We start from the raw sequence: 16,264 nt of genomic DNA, 5'->3' as shown, positions 1-16,264 counted from the left end.
GTGAAAAAGTTCCTTAAAAAAGAAAGAAAAGAAGCAAAATTACTATATGATCCAGCAATTTCTCTTCATGGTATATATCTGTACTGGGTGATTTTGTGTCATCAGAGCTAGGGTCATCAGTTAGGAAGAAGTCTCAGTTGAGGAAATGCCTTCATGAAGTTCAGGTATAAGGCATTTTCTCCACTGGTGATCAATAGGGGAGGACCCAGCTCATGGTGGGTGATTCTATCTCTGGGCTGATAATCCTGAGTTCTATAAGGAAGCAGATTGAGCTATCCTTGAGAAGCAAACCAGTAAGCAACACCCTTCTAGGGCCTCTACATCAACTCCTGCCTCAAAGATCCTGTCTTGTTTGAGTTCCTGTCCTGACTTCCTTCAGTGATGACCAGCAGTGTGGAAGCATAGTCCAAATAAACTCTTTCCCTCCAACTTGTTTTCAGGTCATGGCATTTTGCAACAATAGAAATCCTCACAAGACAATATCCAATGGGTGAAATAAGACCTGATGCAGATATTTATAATCCATGTCCATGGTATCATTATTCATAATCTCTAAAAGTAAGAAAGTAACTATACTGTCCACTGACAGGTGGGCAGATAAGCACACTGGTTTGTGCACATAGTGGATAGCAAACTGGAGTGTACACATAGTGGAATATCATTAACCCTTAGGTTAAACATTGAAGCATAAAATATTATCCAAGATGAAATAAGCTAGATTCACAAAGACAGATACTATATAATGTTGCATGAATGATTTACTTGGAATACTTAAATTCATAGGAATAGAAGGTAGGATGGTGGTTGCCAGGTAATAGGAGAAAAGGGACAGAAGAGGAGAAATTACTTATTGGGTATAGAGTTTCAGTTTGAATGGTGAGATACTCAGAGAGATGAGCAATGATCTTAGCTTCTCAGCAGCATGATTATTCTCTATGCCTCTGAATTACACTTTAAAAGGCTAAAGTGAGGAAATATTATTTTGTTTCAGCAAGCATATTTGACCTTAAATGGTTGTTTGTAGATAACCTATTAATTAGAAAACCTCCCCTCACTTGTCTCTTTCTTCTGGTGTCAAATAAAAGGTCTTTTTTAGGGGTAGAGAGGTAGTTCAGCAGTTGAACATGCACTATTCTTATAGAACACCTGTGTTCTATACCCAGCATGCACATGGAAATTTACAACTCTAGTTACAAACGATTTGATACCTTTTTCTAGTCTCTGAAAGCAATACAGGCTTTTAGTGTACACACTTTCTAACAGGTAAACAGTTATACACATACAAATTTAAAGTATGTAGTTTAAAGACCATAATTTTAAATCATGTCTCATTATTTAAAAATATGTTTGTTAATTAGATTAGATGGATTTAGATGTTTTTGTCTGAAAACTCCTTTTGGAGTTTGTAAGAATGATGTAGTTTTATTATATGACTATGTGATCACTACTCATTTCTCTATCTCTTCCTTACACTGTGTTACATTCCTGACCTTCCATTGCAGTTGTCTATATTGCTTACCTAGTTAATATTATTAAGAGTAATAATGGGGCATTGTAAAAGTAGCTTTTATTCACCAGATACAATTGTCATCTCAGAGGCTTACTGCTAAATAAGTTCACCCTTTCTAGTTCTTTCTGAACTCTGGCTGGCTGGTTCAATTCAGCTGTTCTGGCTCAAAACTCCTCTCCAAGCTGACTGATTCAAACTGATTTCTCTTGGCTTTTCACGAAATTGCTCTACTTGTAAAAACTGTCTCTAGATTCCATGAACTGAACTGTACTGACTACACTGACTGTACGGAATGAATGGAACTGAACAGAACTGTATGAATTCAACTGAACTCAACTGCATTCAACTGAACTGCACCACACTTTATTAAACTGAACTCAACATCCAAAGACCTTCTAGGTCTGTGTGATTGGGCCAGAATGACACACCTTTAGTCCCTCTGGCTAGAATATTGGCATGCCCTTAGTATATAGTATATATACTATATACTTAGTATATACTTTTAATCCCAAATTATGAAGGTTAAGTTAGTTAGGAAGCAAAGCCGTGTTTGAAAGTGAAGTCTAATGCAATTGAGCTCAGTTGAACTTCACTGCATTGCCTGAACTCAACTGAACTGCCCATCACCCCTCACTCACTCCTCGCTTCTCTTAAGTAGCCTCTCTTTCCTGTCTATCTTATGAGAGTTGGGAGTATCTAACCTCTGACTCATTCTGTCAAATCTTTCTCTGATTTGTCACTTTGCTCCTCAAGGAGACTTCATTTTCAAACATGGCTTTGCTTCCTTTTACTAACTAACTTAACATTCATAGTTTGGGATTAACGGTGTGTACTAAGGGAGTATCTTTATTCCATGGAGAGGGATTAAATGTGTGTCATTTGAGCCCACAACCCAATCATATAGACCTAGAGGGTCTTTGGATGGGGGTCTTTGGATGTAATTTTTTCCCAGAGTAGCTTTATTGCTGGATTAAAATTCCTCTACAGAGTACAGGAAAATAATTTATAGCTAAAATAACTAAAGAGTTTGCTTTGATTTATAGCAGAAAGTGGAAAGTCATAACCTCTCATTTGGAAGGTTGTGTTGGAGGCAGCTACATTCTTGGTGAATGCAGGGACTCATACAGTACTATGTGGCCCATTTACAGATGGTGCCACACTTGGCAGAACCTGGTTTCAATGCCTGGCTCCTCTATTTGCTTGCTGTAGGACCTTACCTTTTCTTGATATAGTACCCTCATAATGTTACAGTTAAGAATAGAATCCACCTCTAGAAGTAGACACATTATTGTTTCCTATTTAAAGTTAAGGGAGTTGGGCCTGGACCAGTCAGTTACCTGGCAAAGGGACCACGCCTCAGGAAAGCAGGTTCACCTTAAAATGTGAGAACAAACTGGAAGGAATAATTAATATTTGTATCAGCAAATATGCACCGTCAGTAAAGTTGCTTCAGAAGCTCTACAGGGCCCCTCTTCCTTCCTGAATCCTGACACAGAAAGGTGTAACTTTTTATTCTTCTCTTCTGTCTTTTTCTCTTATGTGCTGGCCAGAGATTCCATATTTGAACTTTTCCATCCTTTGGATAATGCATTCCTCCCACCTTTCAGCTGCTTGTCTGCCATGTGGATAAACTCCATGTTGGCTTAACTCAACAACCGGACCTTTTTTACATTCTCTTCTCCATCTTCCTTCTCTAGGTAGCTGCAGAGATTTATCAATTGTCTGCCATGGAGTTTTCCTTTTAAACTCTAATAAAATTGTCTTAGAACTTTCTTGTGAATCTTTTCTCAAATTCCTTTATTAATGAAATTAAGAACCCAAAGAAGGGACAGCAATTTCCCCAATAAAGTGTTTTAACTCTTCTGAGACTCCCCAAATTCCTAATAACCTTATAAAATGGAAGTATTATTAAGTCATTTGGGACAATTTCTGGTTGTCATTCAGATTCATTCTTCTGTTCTATCATAATACAGTGGAGTTCATGACCACTCAGTTAAAGATTCTATTTCCCAGCCTTTGTCCATTTAGACCTGGCCATGCCACACAATGAGAAAGATTTAATGTGTGCTCCAGCTCAGGGGAGATGATGAGAATCTAAGAAGCTGCCTGGGGCAACAGAGAAACTTTACATGGTGAAGCTGGACAAGAGCTTATCCCATTAAAGATTGGTGCATAAATTAAGTGATAAGCTGTATGCAAGCAACTTATCCAGAATCTTCAGGTCTATATTCTGAGGTCTGGTAAATAAGTAGGGTAATTACAATTTAAATTTAGAGAAGTTGAAAAGATCAAGCAGGGTTGCATAAGAGGAGCAAGTGGGCCATCCTTGGGATACAGCATTCCAAGAAAATACCATGCAAGGAGCACCAGACAGAAGCCCAGGGTCCAAGACACATGAGAAGGGGTCTGACCCCTGGACCATACACAGAGAAATTACAGATTCTAGACCAAGAATACAGGTGTAAGGGTTTAGGAATACTGGCCAACATGTTTTCAGTGCAGTGGCATTTGCATAATGACAATGACAGTAACAAAAATATAATTTATTGGCTGTCTGTATGCCACTCCCTATTCTAAAAACCATAGCCTTTGTGGGTATCTCACAACTACTATTAAGACTTGTCTTTTTCAGATTCTCAGAGATGTGAACTTTTTTTTGCTTTAAAATCTTGTAATTAAATTGAGGTTTCAATGTAGGATTTGCTGAAGCTACAGTTAAAACTCCAAGAGCTAGTCAGCAATTCTAGTAATGTGTTCAGTACAGTGCACAGCAGAGGGTTTACTAAAAATATGCTATTATTTAGACAAGGGTTTGAATATCTGGTAGAGAAGGCCAGAAGCAAGGTAAGAGTTAAGCTGGAGACACAGTGAGGTCAGGCTCTTGATACACAGTTTGTGAGGTACCGGGTGTGTAGAGGAAGCAGGGAGATGAGGAGTAAGAAAGGTTGACTCAGCCAGGCAGTGGTGGCACATGCATTTAACCCCAGCACTTGGGAAGCAGAGGCAGGCAGATTTCTGAGTTTGAGGCCAGCCTGGTCTACAGAGTGAGCTCCAGGACAGCCAGGGCTATACAGAGAAACCATGTCCCCCCCCCCCCCCAAAAAAAAATACAAAAACAAAAGCAAAAACAAAATAAAAAACAAAACAAAAAAGGAAGGTTGACTCACATTACAGAATTGAGGAGTCAAGTAGCCAAGCAATTTTAGCATCAAAAGCATTCTTCTTCCTCTTCAATACTGTAGAGCAGAATCTGGAGGCTTCAACAACAAAGATGTTGGGAAGGCACTAACACTCTAATATTTCTAACACTTTCCTTGATTGTTTCAGAATTGGTCACTTTTAGAGCCAGAAGATTAAAAACCAAAACCAAAACCAAAACCAACCAACCAACCAAACAACAACAACAAAAACCTCTAGTATCTGATCTTCTCCTCATGGCAGAAGGCAAAAAACATCTTTGGGATTTAAAACAAAACAAAACAAACAAAACAACTAAGGCAGACTCTACAGGACTTTTAGCTCAAGGAGTCTGGAGCCTCAGCAAAAGGCGTTGATCTTGGAGAAGCAGGATGAGCCAGAAGGCACTTTGTAATCAAGAGTGAACTTAGCATGTCTGTCAATAGTAACCAGAGTGCTAGGAAAACTGAAAGATTTTAATGTTATTTTTTCTGAAGATTCTTTAAACCACTTTTAAACAAATGTGTGTGTGTGTGTGTGTGTTCTGTTTGTTTGTTTTGTTTGTTTGCTATTGTAATATTTAGATAGTAATTTAATGTGAGGATGGTTTGGGAATTTTCATAAAGTACTGTTTGTTTTAATATAAGACATATAAGTATATGAATGCTTTGATAGCCAATCACCTCTAATTATTGGACAATCCTATGTTTGATATGATACAGAAGAATATATCAAATGCTTAGTAAGTGTGTTACAAAGTCCAGTAGTGACATGAAACTTCTGCTAATCTCATTGATATCACTGACACCCGTGGCCTGCCTCACTCTGCTCTTGTCCCCACTCTACACTTGCCACGGGAGGTGATAACTCTTATGAGCACAGTGTCAATTGTTCTTTTTGTTGTTGTTGTTGTTTTTGGTTTTTTGTTTGTTTTTTTACTTTTATCTGCATTTATTTTATGCTGAATTTATTCCCGTGCCATGAGCTTTTGTTTCTTCAGTTTCTTCTGGGATATCTTTTTCTTCTGTGCAACCTCCTCTTCTGGCTTTGGAACAATCTGCTCCTTCTCAGTGAGGATCATCTCACTGTGGCAGGGGGAGCTCATGTATGGATTAATCCGGCCATGAGCTCTGTAGGTTCGTCGGCGCATCTTAGGTGCCTTGTTCACCTGGATGTGTTCAATGACTAGAGAATCTACATCTAAACCCTTAAGCTCAGCATTACTCTCTGCGTTTTTAAGCATGTGCAGCAAAAACTCTGCACTCTTCTTCGGCCACCGTCCCTGTGTCCAGCCCCACTGTTTCGCCTGGGCGCACCTACCAACTCCACCATTATACCGACGGAAGGGCACACACTGCTTTTTTAAAGTGACATCCTTCAGGTACTTGGTAGCTTTGCGGATGTGCATGCCCTTGATTGCCTGAGCAGTTTCCCGCGAGTTCTTAAAGTGAACACGAAGGTTTGAGCCTCATGATTTACAAGATTTCGTGGGGTTTTCTGGGTCAAGAGAGTAGCGAACCATCTTCACGGGTCACCTTTCGCCCTTACAGGAAGAGCGTTCTTTTATGATGCTTAAAGACATCTCTGCACTTCAGGCACTTCCACACCCCTTACCATGTGCCTGTATGAAGGAGAAAATTGCTGCCATTAGAAAGTAAAGCAGCAGAATGACAGCAACTGTGTAGTCTTTAGCATCATCTTGCTCATATTTAGCTTCTCTTTAAAATAGATTAATGGGAGATGATTCAGTGGGTGAGAGCACTTGGCCTGTCAGCATAGAGACCTGGGATGAAATTCTCAGGTACAGCCACTAAACATGATCTGTAACCCCAGAACTGTGGGGGACAGAGTCAGGAGGATCTGGGGCCTGCTAATCACTAGCTGTCATAGTCCAATTTCTATCACTGTGCTAAAAACCATGACTGAAATTAACTTGTGGTGGAAGGGGTTTACTTTATCTTACAACCTACAGTCCACCATGGAGGGAAGTCAGGGCAGGAATTGAAGGCAGGAACCTGGAGCCAGGAATGGAAACAGAGACATGGAGAAACACTGCTAACTGGTTTGCTCCTCCTGGCTTGCTCAATTTGCTTTCTTATACATTTCAGGGCATCTTGCTTAGGGGTAGCACCATGGACAGCACAAAGGGCCCGTCCACATCAATCAAGAAACTACCCCACGGGCTAATCTGATTTTGAGCATTTTCTCAGTTGATGTTCCTTCTGCTCAAATGACTATCTTGAGTCAAGCTGACAAAAACCAACCAACCAACCAACCAGACAAACAATAACCCCTCACCCCCCCAAACACATCAGCCTGGCTCCAGGTTCAATAAGAGATTGTTTCCAGGAAGCAAATAAAAGAGTCATTAGACAGGACACCAATCACCCTTCTCTAGTCTTCTAAGTATAGTGGTTTGTTACCCACATACATGGACACACACAGACATACGCATCAACTAATAGCATTTTTCATACATGTAAAAAATATAACTGAGATGACATTGTCACATGGTCTTTATGACCTTTGTTAACCCTGTGGAATGCAAGGAAGCCTGTGGTTATCAGGTCCTCCATCTGCGTAGGGCTTGAGTTCTCCAAAGGAAATGGGTTAACCTCAGTCGCGGGTACTAGAGACCTGATAGAGCCAATTGTATTTCATGATAAGAAGGTGTGCGGCGTTGCCAGACAGTGGAAAGGAATGAACTTAATAAAGGAATGACATAAGGAAGTGCTGCCTTTGCCCGTCCCTCTCCTAATTAACTCAATAAAGACAACAATGTTACATAACCTGTTTACTATTTTGAGTGGACAAGGGTTTTAACATCCAGGGTCTGAAAGTAATGTTGACTCTGATTTTTCAGCTTAAATTTGACACATCTTTCTCTGCCTCTGAGTGTGTGTTCTAGACTCAGAGTCCCAGGGACAACACTGGCAGAGTTCTCCGAGTGAAGATCCAGGTGGCTGCACTATGTCTTCCCCAACAGGGAACACTGTGCTTTGAAGCAGCCATGTGCTAGCAAAAGAGTAGCCACCACATTCTTCTACCTGACCAGCAGGATGGAGAAAAGTCTCTGCCTTGCTTAAGCATAGGCTCCTGCTCAGAGCTTCATGGAGACATTACATGTCTGTTTATTGTTCATGCATAATCTGTGCTCACACGTGAACTGAGGAATTCTTGTTCAGGTTCAGGACCCTCAGAAGGCACTATCTAAATATGCCTTCTTCACCAGTGGAGACAGGGTGCAGATAGAAAAGCAAACAGGTTGGAAAGATGCAGTTTGAGAAAATCAGGGTATATTAGAAAAGACCAGCTCCTTCCACTCATGCCATTAATTAGAGTAAATAGAACACTTCTGAACACTGGGACAAGACAAAGTTCAGTAATTTGCAATAGTAAGATTTCAAAAAGACCCCTCTGTAATAGGGTTATTATTTCCTTTTGGCAAGGGTAGACTCCTGGAAATGTTCATTTCCCCAACTTTTCACTTGCCTCCTTTCCTCTTTCAGATAACAGGACAGCCTGACTTATCAGCATAAATAAGATTTCTGTCAGCATCTAGAGAACATGGAGTAAGTGTAAAAGAATAATGACTGTGTCAGCCCAGGCTTTTAACCTAAGCCCAGAAACCAGTAGCTTCAGTAAATTATAAAAAAAAAATAAATAAATAAAAGAAGAAGAAGAAGAAAAAGTTGCAAGCTGTCGTGTTAATTAACACTTGATAAGGTACAAATGTTTTAATGCGTCATCTAAGGGGCAGATTGCACCTTTTGACAGGTAGTAGAAACTTATTGTGAAATATTTCCTTGAATGTGAGTGTTAGAGTAGAAAACATGACTGTACGTGGGAAGAAGAAAACTAAAGCCAAAAAAAAAAAAAGAAAGAAAAAGAAAAGAAAAGAAAATTGATTAAATCGGGACCTATTGCCCCTTCAGTCAGAAAGGGATGTGATTTAAAAGCACAAATACATATGGAGGCTTTGTTGAATCTCAGTGCTGACATGATGCGCTGCCCACCCAAGCAAACCCATCACCGCTCCCATTATAGTGAGAGCGGATGCTCCGAGTGTTCTCAGCATCAAGTGAACCCCTAAATGCTTAAAGCCAACACATTTAATTTTTAAAATTACAGTGGTTATTTGTACATATGCATTCAGTCTTGACTGAAGCTCTCCTTAACAGAACAAATTAATAGTCTGTGGCGGGGCTGCTTTGGAAGCTACTCAAAGGAAAAAAAAATCTTCAAACACTCATTATAGGTGTAAAATCAGAGTAGAGAATTTAATCTTGTGTGCATTTGAGCAGTGGTTTTGAAAACCACAAAACTTAATCTGTTTTCTGGAAAGAAGGTTTGATGGGGGGGGGGGGAAGGGGGCTGAAAACATAGCTCAGTGCTGAAGAGCACCTGCTCTGCGTGCATGAGTTCTGGTTCCCAAGCAGCTGCTTAAAAAATCAGGCCTGGCTGTGTGTACCTGCAACCCTAGCATGAGGATGTGGGGAGGACAAGAGTCTGCAGCAGCTGGTCTGCCAGGACAAAAATTAGCAAGTTTTCAGTCCACCGAGAGACCCTGTCCTGTCTTAATGTCATAAATGTAGAGTATTTAATGGAAGATACTGATCATCCTGTTCCGGCTTCCGGCTTCTACCTGTGCATGCAAGGGGTGCACACCTGCACATGTATGCTCACACAACACACACACAGACACAGACACAGACACAGACACAGACACAGACACAGACACAGACACAGACACAGACACAGACACAGACACAGACACAGACACAGACACAGACACACAGACACACAGACACACACACACACACACACACACCAAATGAACACATTTGGAGAGTCATAGTGTGTTGGGTGTTAGACGGTATTCTTCAACATCTCTGTAATGGCTCACTGAAATAAGAAATAGTATTTTCTTCTGGCTAGGTTGTTCAAAGGCAAAAGATTTTCATGAATAAAAATTGCCTTTACTGACTCCCATTCATGCCTTTACCTTTATTTTGGTCTTTTTTTTTGTGATTTTCAAGCACATACTTGGGAATCTCTATTATATACTCGTCCCTCACTGTAAAGATTACTTAAAAAGTTTAAGTTAGTTTATGTATATGGGCGGTTTGTGTACATGTTTGTCTGTGTACCACACAAATGCTAGATCCCCTGCAATTGCATTTGAAGATGGTTGTGAGCCACCATGAGGCTCCTGGTGCTCTTAGCTGCTAAGCTACCACTCCAGCCTCATGGTGAGATGTCTTGTAACCTACTCAACATTGCTGCTTTGGAGCTCAGTGCTCAACAGTACTCCTTGCTTTTCCTCTGCACACCTATAAATAGTATTTTTCAATATTTGCTCAAACAAAGCAAAATTCCTTATTTCTTCAAAGCAAGGTATTTTGATAAAAGAAAGGAAGAAAGCAAGGAAGGAAGGAAGGGAGGGAGGGAGGGAGGGAGGGAGGGAGGGAGGGAAGGAGGAAGGAAGGAAGGAAGGAAAAAAGAAAGGAAGAAAGTCCACACCCAAGTGCTTATGTGCAATCATGGCCTCAGGACTCATTCTGTGATATTTGCAGATGCATAACTCCCCCGTGATCATACATATGCTCACACCAAGATATTTGCAAATTTTTATGCTGTGAATATTTGTGTCACACAGAAATTCAAGCACTAAACATTTCTTCATGATGTGCCCAATCACATACACTGGTGGGGACTTTTAAATGTGATTAGGTCACAAGGGACCCTTCTATCGAGATTTAGTGCTTTTATAAAAGAAACCACAGAATGTTAGCTCGGCCCTTCCATCATGTGAAGACACAGCCAATGCCATCCAGGAGCATCCCAACAGCTGGGGACCAAACATATGAACCTTTAAGGGGCATTTCATATGAAAACTACAAAAATGCATTTCACAAAGGTATTCATCAATAAGAGTTGAAATAAAAACTGTTTTCTCCCTAATCAAAAGTTTATAGTTAACAAATTAGCAAGGATGTTCAGAAGAACTTTGTACCTGCTGGTGGAGGTTTATCTAGAGGAATACTAATCTAGAGGAAAGGGTGCCAAGCTTTCAAACCTTTGCTTCTAGAATGCAAAGTACACAGTACTCTTTATCTAACTGTGCTTTCCTCTGTCATCTAGAAATAGGCTTTTGATGGATTGCAAAGTGGGACAGAAATAACCATGGGGTGAAGAGTTTATATAAAAACACAGACAATTTCAAACTATTCAAGAGAAAGAAAGAGAAATTTTGTAGACAATCTAAGTTTTAATCTAATAATCCTGTCATTTAAGCTTCACAGTTTAGCTGCTTAGTCATGTCTATAGGACCTGTGTTGTGCAAAGATTGTTAAGGAACTTGACTGTGTAAAACTGTAATGAATTTAAGTAGTAAAGCATCCATTAACATGGAAAAACATCCAGTAGTCAGGAGAACAGGAGGAAGATGATAGAGAAACAGAAGGAAGACCACAGAGTATCTGAACTTCTTCACTCGTTTGGAGCAGGCATTGTTGCCACGGATGTTTCTGAGACAAGTTGCCTTCTGATACTCTTCAGTCGAGGCCAGGGTCCTGCCCTTTTAGAAGACCTACATACATACACACTGGGCCATGTTTGATATTTAGAATCTGGCCCTAGTGCTGGCATCATTTGATATAATCCAAAGCATCTGTTTCAGAGACAAACTCATCCAAGCTCCAGGAAAACACCTCTCTATCTCTCTTGCTCCGTGTCTTTGAGAGAAAGCAAAAGACAAGAGCTAACACTGTGGATATCTATGGGAAGCATCCTTGCCAACCCAAGAGATGGACAAGGGCTTCCAGGGACAGACAGAATTTTAGCAACAACTAGATAAATACAAAGAGAAAATTGACTTCTTGATCCCTTGAAGTATTCTTTCATTGAGAAATTACACGCCTCATCAGTGCTGAGCATTCCTTTTGATGCTTAGGTTTGTATTCTGACTTACGTTCCTAAGGGTACTGTCCCTGTGGTTTCATGTGATGTGTCCCACAGTTACAAATGAAAGCTTGGAGACTTTTGTCTTGTGAATTCACTGATTTTGCATTTTTATATGTGTTCTTCAACTCAGTCATTATTGTTTCTGGAATAACAATAATTTCAATTCTAATTAAGATTTTATGTACTGGCAGATGAAAGATGCATAGAACCGATGCCTAGTTGCAAGGGAGGCTGTGAAGTCAAGTATTTGCCATTTTCACTTCAGTAGTAAGAGGTAGACTTGGAGTCACACCAATCCCTAATGACTGAATACTGCCCAAACACAAGAAAGGGTCTAGATGCTGGGTATTCAAAACCAAGTCAAATCAAGGTGACAAGACAACTCTCCTGTAGTCATCCACATTAAAAAAAATAGAATTGTGAGTTATTGTGAGCTATTGGTTTGCATTTGGGTATTGAATAACTTTCTTTTACCACTCTCACCAGAAGACATTAGTTTGTTACCATCGTAAACATGATGTTTTACATTTTTATGATGTTTTCTGTTTTCTATCCTCAGTACACATGCTTTTAATATCATTTCAGTCTTGCTTTGGGAGTACATTTCTCCTACTCTTTTATTAAAAGTTTTAATTTTATTATTAATTATGTGTGGTAATACTGGGTATGTGTATGTAAATATCAGTGCCCATGGAGGGCAGAGGGCTTGGGTTCCCGTGGAGCTGGTGGTTATGAGCTACCAGATGGAGATTCTAGGAACCAAATTTGAGTGCTATGGAAGAACAGTTAAGTGTTATTAGCCACTGAGCTATATCTGTAATTGCTTCCGTTAAAAATTCTTTATTTTCTTTCCCCCCTTTTTCTCTCTCGACTCCTCTTTTGCTCTTCACCCTTACTCTGCACCCCCCCCCCATTTTCTCACTCTAGCCCACACCCTCTCCTCCTTCATTTTAGTTGAGATGGCACCTAGACATATAATTCGGGATGGCTTTGAATTCATTATGTAGAGCAGGCTAGTCCTGAACTCTCAGTATTCATTCCTTAGTCTCATAAGTGCCAAGATTACAAGCAAGTACAAGAATACTTTGACTTGTTTTTTTTTTTTTTTTTTTTAAAGTCCTACTCACAGCTTCTAAAGACCATTCTTGGACTTCAGTTCCCCACACAATTTACAAAGTAATTTTATTTTCTTTGTACATTTTCTCCAAGGAGGTGGCTGAACAAGTGGTTCCCCTCTATCATCAAGTTGTTTAAAAGTGTCACTCTCTCAGGAGGTCTGATTTCCAACTCTGGATTTCTAGGAGATTCTCAGACAAACCTAGGCTGGAGAGATTCTACTTTTCTTCCTTTAACATGCTTTTACAACTTGTTTCTCTCTGAGCAAATGGGAGAAAGCAAACATTGGAAATCTACAAGAGCAAGGACAAAGTAACTAATCAAAAGCATAAAAATTCATCGTGCAATAAAGTTTCTTGTGAATTTTTTTTTCATCTTAAGAACTTGGGGCCAAAGTGACTTTGACATGAGCCTGCACAAGGCTCTTCTCTTAGCTGTTCCTGAGAAATAAAGAAGGTCCCAGAGAGTGGCAGAGGGTGACCTCTTCTTCCCTTTGAGGTCATGTGAAGTGGGGGCTTGTAGATACTCCAAGGTTTGTTTGCTCTAGAACCTTCTCCAAATTCCTTCAAGGATCAGGACAGCCATTTGCTCACACACGTGGGAAATGAATGAGCAAAAGTATCCTCAGATTCCGTTTCAATGATAATAATCAGCACACCATTGGGTTTTCTAGGGAGAGCATGGAATGAAATCAGAAGCTAAAGTGAAAACAAGTGAAGCTGGAGATTTCCTGAAACAGCAATAAAGAGTCAGCCAATCTCTCTTCTTTAAAATATTCTTTCTTTCTTTAAAAATAAAAGACTCTTTTTACTGTTCTGAGAATTTCATGTGTCTGTACAATGTTTCATCCTCTGCTTTTCCCCTGACCCCACCCAGATGAACTACTCACTCCTCATCCTCTCCTAACTTCATGTGCTCTCTCTTTGAGCACATGTCCCATTGATTTAATTAAATCTCCTTTCTTAAAATAGAAGTGTAACTATATGGGCCGGAAAGATAGCTCAGTGTGAAAAGCACTGGCTGTGAGGCCCAGGGACCTGAGTTCAACACCTAGAGCCCATGTAAAGGTTCAAGGAGAAACCAGCTCATCACACACGCAGGCACATACACACACATGCACACATACCCGCAGATACCACACTGGCACACATGTCCAAGCACATGTAAGCACAAAGGCTCGCGCGCGCACACACACACACAAACATTTAAGACAGCAAAAATACTACAAAACAATAATAATAAAAAAAAAAAGCTACACACATCATTAGTGGCCGCATGTCAGGAAACAGGAAACAGTATTGTGTGAAAAAAAAGATCAAGTTGCAGAAGAATTCAAACAGTGGTTCCATTTATGTCAACTGAAATCAGCCAACATTTGCACCAAGCTACAGGAGAACAACAGACCAAAATTCAGAGCAGTGCTTTCTTCTGTGGAGGACAGGTATGCCACAGTGCAGAGGCAAGTGATATCCTATTATCATATACACCAAAAGATGCCTCGGTTACTGCCAGTGGTACCCAGAATACTTTTTTATCCTGGATGATGGACACAAAGTTTTAATTTTTTAACTTACTGTACATTAGACATGTTATATATATTTTTGCTTTCATCCAGTTTGTGTGTATATGCACACTCCTAGAGTTGGTGTGCACACATGTGCATGTGGGTATGTAGACACCAGAGGCTGACACAGGGGATGGGGGCTTTCTTCAGTTACCACTCACATTTATCTTATGGTAGTTTGTTTTTTGAGACACAGTCTCATATATGTAGCCCAGGCTGGCCTCGGGCTCTTTTTATGGCTGAAGTCAGTCTTGAAATCCAGATCCTCTTGCTCAATCTTCCAAATGTTGGTGTTATGGGTCTGGTGCTCAGAACCTTTAGTTTTGAGGCAGGGTGTCTCACTGAATCTGATCGGTTCAGCTAGGCTGCTTGGCCAATGAGCTTAAGGCATCCTTTTGTGCCTCCTTCCCTAGCACTACGGTTGCAGGCACATGCAGCCATGCCCAGGTTTTTACAAGGTTTCTGGAGCTCCGAGCTCAGGTATTCATGCTTGCATAGCAAGCACCTTACTAAGCCACCCTTCTCCCCAGAGCCTCTGTCAGTCTTTAATAGATGCTTTGAAAGCAACAGGAAGAGAATGTCCTACTTTAGTGGTTCTTCCTTTACAAAACAAAATAACACGAACAGCACAAGGTAAGAGAATACCATCAAATATGTAATAGGCACCTTTCCTAAAGCAAGCCAGAATGACATAAGCAATGGTTCTTGAAGGTATGCATTTATGCAAACAGTGAATATTAATGCCAGATTTCCATGGTACCACGTTCAAATGCTTTTATTAGTTCCTATATTCGAAAGACACAATTTATTTTTCTTTACAGTATTAGAAACAAGGGTGTATTTATTCTCTTTTCCTGGATCATGAATGTAACTCCTTTAACAGTATATTCTGGGGTGGGGCATAGTGGTGCATGCCTGCAATCCTGACACTTATGAGGATGAGACAAAAGGATGCGAATCTGAGGCCAGTGTAGGCTAGGTTGGTTACAAGTTCAAGGCCAGTACATTGAGTTTTATAACATGATTTTATTTCAAAAGTCCAAAGACTGAGATGTAGCTCGGTGGCAGACTGAGCACCTGTTTAACATGTATATGACCTTAATGTCAATATTTAGTGTTGAAAAATAAAAAAATCATTATCCATAAACTATTTTGCAAAAACTTAAAAACGAACAAACAAAAAACCTCCAGAAGATAAAAAAAAAAGTTGAGTCTAGCTTTCATGGTTATAATGTTGAAACTAGCAAACTCCTGCCAATAGCTTAGTAGTTTTGAATCCTAAAGTGATTCCTTCACTGAAGCTGGGCAGTCAGTTAGGTCCGTGGGAGATAAAATGTCCAGGAACATGGAGATATCATTAACATCATTATCACCAACAGCAAAGCAATGATCTCTGGGATTTTCACAGTTGCACATCTTCCTCTTACTCTAAGGGGTTACTCAGCACTAACAATGGTACCATGTTTGTGCATATACAGATATACAGTTGCTTTCCTCTTCACCAAAGTTCTTCTATGGTTGACAGTCTGGAGTCACACAACTCTGCCTGTGTGACCAAGTTCCTTCATTAACCACATAACTTCTCTATGTCTACCTCTAAAATTTTGTAAAAATAAATGAATTCCATGCCTCATGCTAGCACATTATAAAAAAGTAATTTGCCTCCGTAAAATTTAATATTTAACACTGATAATTCAAATTACAACACTTAAGTAGAAATCACTTACTTAGAGGTTTTGAGAAGGTTTGAGAGGTATGTCTTCTGAGTGTTTAAATGCACAGGAATGCATTAAAGCACAAGCATCAAAGTATCTCATGGCCACTTATCCTAGAAAATGAAAAAGAAAGCCATATCTTCCCCTATATCTTGTTGTCATGGAGCATCCTACAGTTTGTATATGCACCCTCATCTGTTTTCAAAATGGAATAGA

General features: G+C 40.0%; 1 pseudogene; it reads right to left on the bottom strand.

Moving 5' to 3' along the window:
- Positions 1–5,622: 5,622 nt before the first annotated feature.
- Positions 5,623–6,224, bottom strand: LOC117713888 (large ribosomal subunit protein uL22 pseudogene; annotated as a pseudogene).
- Between the last annotated feature and the right edge of the window lie 10,040 nt (positions 6,225–16,264).

Source organism: Arvicanthis niloticus, chromosome 8 (genome assembly GCF_011762505.2).
Source record: "Arvicanthis niloticus isolate mArvNil1 chromosome 8, mArvNil1.pat.X, whole genome shotgun sequence".
Lineage (NCBI taxonomy): Eukaryota > Metazoa > Chordata > Mammalia > Rodentia > Muridae > Arvicanthis > Arvicanthis niloticus.
Note: the sequence above shows the minus strand (reverse complement) of the source record. Positions and strands in the feature narration are given on the sequence as shown.